At 44.9% G+C, this 3,992-nt stretch overlaps 1 pseudogene; it reads left to right on the top strand.

Moving 5' to 3' along the window:
• The first annotated feature begins 1,959 nt into the window (after window positions 1-1,959).
• Window positions 1,960-3,686, top strand: LOC149326917 (uncharacterized; annotated as a pseudogene).
• The last annotated feature ends 306 nt before the right edge of the window (window positions 3,687-3,992 follow it).

Genomic DNA, 3,992 nt, shown 5'->3' with positions numbered 1-3,992 from the left:
TCGATGTTATGTGGGCTTTTTTGCAGTGTGCAAGGTGTTCCTTGCGCTTTTCTGTGTTTTTGGATGCCGCAGGAATACAGCATTGCACGAAGTGATAAGTGCCAGCTTTGATTTATCCCTCCGGCGATCGCTGCGTAGTGTTGAGCTGCAATGGGGCTTGTGAAATATAGCGACGGCACAAAAAACTGCGTTTACCACGCGTCAATACTACAACAGTAATATGAGATGTGCACGCGTGCTTTCTGGACTGCAAATGCTCCTTTTTGTATTACTTTCAATAAAAAAAACCACTACCGCCAATACTAATTGTTTCCCTGCCTAGCTCGTCTGCGTAGTACGTTGGATGTGCTCCTGCGCAGTTTTTTTCGTTACAACACACACTAATTGTGGAATTTTGTGATAAAATAGAAACAGAAGCTTCACCTATTGGAATGATGGCTACTTTAAAGAGAGCTAAACCGAATGATACAAAGCCTATATTAGTTTCCATTGTTGTCAACTCAATCGTTGTGTCCCTCTCTTGCATCGGAAACCGCAAAACTCCTAATCAGCCGCATTGAGGCCTGTGAAAAATAACGACAGCACCAGAAACTGTTTATTACGCGTCATTAAGGCAATAATATTAAATGTGCGCGTGTATTTTTGGTCTGCGGTGCTAATTTCTTCCTTGGTTAGCTTGTCTGTGTGGTATGTTGCATGTGCTCCAGGCAAGTATTTTTTTTTGCAGTGTGTAGGATAATTGTGCAATTCTTTGATAACATAAAAACACAAGCTTTACCTATCGTGACCCTTACTTTGGAGTGAGCAAAACCGAAAGATACAACGCGTGTGTTTGTTTTCCTTGTTTTTCAAGTTAGAAAAAAAATTGTTTGCACGACGCGCTGAATCATTGAATGCAACCGCTGATACCGAAATTGTTCTCCTTACGGATCCCAATGGCATACTGCTGCGCACCATTGTGCCGGTTGGACAGTAAAAAGAAGGGAGCCCGGCGTTTCTTTTCATGAGATCCCCGTCGAGCTGCGCAGCGTGAGCAATGGCTGGAAGCAATTCGAAGAGATGACAGGGTACCTAATTGCACTTCCAACAATTCAAGGGCATGCAGCCAACATTTCAAAATCTCTGACTTCGCAGAGGGCAAAAGGCGCCGTCTGAAAAAGGGAGTTGTACCATCAGTGTTCAGTGACTACCCGTCGTTCTTGCAACTTCGAGTATTGAAGGAGAGGCACAGTGTAAGCGGAAGAAAAAGAGCAGCTTTTCAGGCCCACCATAGCCAAGATGAGCCAGCGAAAAAACTCATGAAGCATGACAAAAGCACAAACGTGGAAATGCCGGCGTCTGATGCTGACAGTGAGGTCTCTGAAGCCGCTCCAACTACAGGTGTCAACTATTTTGAAGTGACGCAACACCAATCAAGAGCCATGTGTACAAAGCAAGAACAAGAACTCGTCCGCGCCGACAAAACAACGCAAGCTGACATCAGATCTTCCAACTGGCTGGCAGTGGAAAGAATAAAGTGGAAGAGAAAGGAGAGTGACCTAAAAAAGCAAACAGAGAGGCTTTGCACCACGCTAGATAAATATAAAATGGAGCTGAAAAGGCTTAAAGAAGACAGTAATTTTGGGGATATAACATTTATCCGGGAACAAGCGGAAGAAAAAAAACATTGCTAAAGTTTTCCTGCTCAACCAAGTTGTCAATTTCAAGAGAAAAATGCCAACATAGTCGGAAGATGTAGTGCGACACTGCATTGTACTTGGGCATCTTTCTACAAAGGCCTATGAGCATGCCCGAAAGGAAAAGTTGTTGAAGCTTCCAAGCAGGAACACACTACAAAACTTCATTGGAAGTACCTCCGTAGAGACAGGATTAAGTGGCTTGGTACAAGCCCGGCTGAAATCAGAGCTTGAAAAGCTTGAATCTCAGCAGTCCAGAGTATGTTCTCTCATCGTCGACGAGATGCGAATAAAGCCAAGGTTACAGCACAACAAGCAGCAAGATAGCTTCGTAGGCCATGTGGACATGGATGTGGCCACCGATCTTGACAGTCTGCCGGTACTGGCAAATTCCTTGCTTTGTTTTGTAATTAACGGCCTGTCTACTTCATACAGAATACCAGCATCGTACTTTTTTACGAAAGGACTGAATGGCGCACAGCTGTCCAAATTGATGCGATATGTTCTCACTAAGGTCGAAGAGGCAGGTTTCAAGGTCGTGCACCTTGTGAGCGACAACCATAAAGTAAACGTGAGTGCCATGAAGGACCTCTGCGGCGGATTCCCTACGTACAGGATACAGCATCCGTGTAATCCCAATCGGCTGCTTTTTTTAACTTTGATTTTGCCACGTCTTAAACATCCGCTCTCAGTTCCTTGCACGTGACCTTGGAAAGAAAGGAGAGGTTTCGTCATCTCACTTGAAGAAACTCTACGAGATGCAGAAAGATTGGATTGTAAAACCTGTGAGGAGTCTAACCAGTAAACATGTTTTTCCGAGCAGTATTGAAAAAAATGAATGCCAAACGAGGTTTCGAAGTTTTTTCACCAGGCGTTACATCTGCTCTGGAGGTTTTGAAAGAGCACGCAGGACAGAGCTGCATACATCATTTGCCTATGCGGGACCAACAATACTGTTTATGAAGAACATCCATCGGTGGTTCCTACTGCACGACACCAGCAACAAGTACCAACATATTAAGCAAAATTTCCCTGACGTCAGGCAATTGGACGACAAAAATGATTCTAGGCTGGAATGGCTGGAATTACATTTCCGCTATATATCGACCAACTGAAGAAAGATGCAACTTATCCTCGTGCCTTTTTCACAGCCGAAACGTACGAGGCCCCCCTACTCACAACTTATTCGACTGCTTGCTGTATTCGCTATCTGTTAGCTGAGGAAAAGTTCTGTTTTGTACTAACGCGGAAATTCAGCAGTGACCCAATTGAAGCACTGTTTGGAACCCTGAGACGGTCACTGGGATGCAACGACCAACTTGACGGGCGGTCCGTACTCTCAGGACTAGAAAAAGTCTTGAAGACGGGAATTGCCGCGACATCTGAATACAGCAACGTGCTATATCACGAGAGCCACCACAGCACTGTACTTAGGACTGCAGGGCTATGTGCACTTGGGAGGAGCGATGAGCTTCCAGAGGCTGCTTTGGAAATCTTGGGATGCTTAGACGTGCAGCATGTCCCTGATACTCTACCTACACTGAAGCTGTCGGCCACGTTCTATGTAGGTGGCTACATCGCTCGTGTGATAAGTGAACAAATGTAATGTGACCAGTGCTGCTTACTCACAACCAAGCCACCCACTTGGAACCCACTCGAGCCGTTCACGCGAGAACAGGACCGTGGTGGCCTGCTTTACCCATCTGACGAATTACTCTATGTCTTAGACACACTGCGGCTGTTTGTCGAGACAAGCTTAAATGAAAACCCACGACTTCAAAATCCATTGAAAAACCTGGCCGATGCAGCTGTTTCAGCCATCTGTAAATCAAGGTTGCTGAAGTGCGCTGTCAGTGACAGCAGCACCGAGAACATTTTTCTCTACTTGTGCCAAGTGGATTCATCAGACCACTGCTGGTGAACTACGCCTCCTCGATAACAGACAAGAATGATTTGTATAAGCCGCTGTTTCGGCAGAAGCAACTCTCACGAAAAGTCATGAAGCTGTAAAAGTAGCTGCTCTTGTAGCACAGCTGCTGTTGTGAAATGTGTAAATAAATGTTGATGCCTTTCTTCTTAAATTTTGCTTTAGCGCAGCGTAGACTAGCATTGTAACTGTTCCATAACCATTTACGCTAGCGGAGCAGTCATGCAGTTTTTCGAGCCATGCCCACGTATCTTGGAACTGCCTCACATAACATGTCATAGCGTTGGTGTTACTAACAACTAACGTAATCACTATTTATGCTTAGAGAATGTCAGCTTTACGAACAAATATAACGAGTTTCTACGATTCATGCTTAGTAGCCGTTATCC

The sequence above is a fragment of the Amblyomma mixtum genome, chromosome 10 (assembly GCF_055824585.1).
Source record: "Amblyomma mixtum isolate Tamu chromosome 10, ASM5582458v1, whole genome shotgun sequence".
In the NCBI taxonomy this organism is placed as follows: domain Eukaryota; kingdom Metazoa; phylum Arthropoda; class Arachnida; order Ixodida; family Ixodidae; genus Amblyomma; species Amblyomma mixtum.
This window is presented reverse-complemented; position numbering and strand designations above follow the sequence as displayed.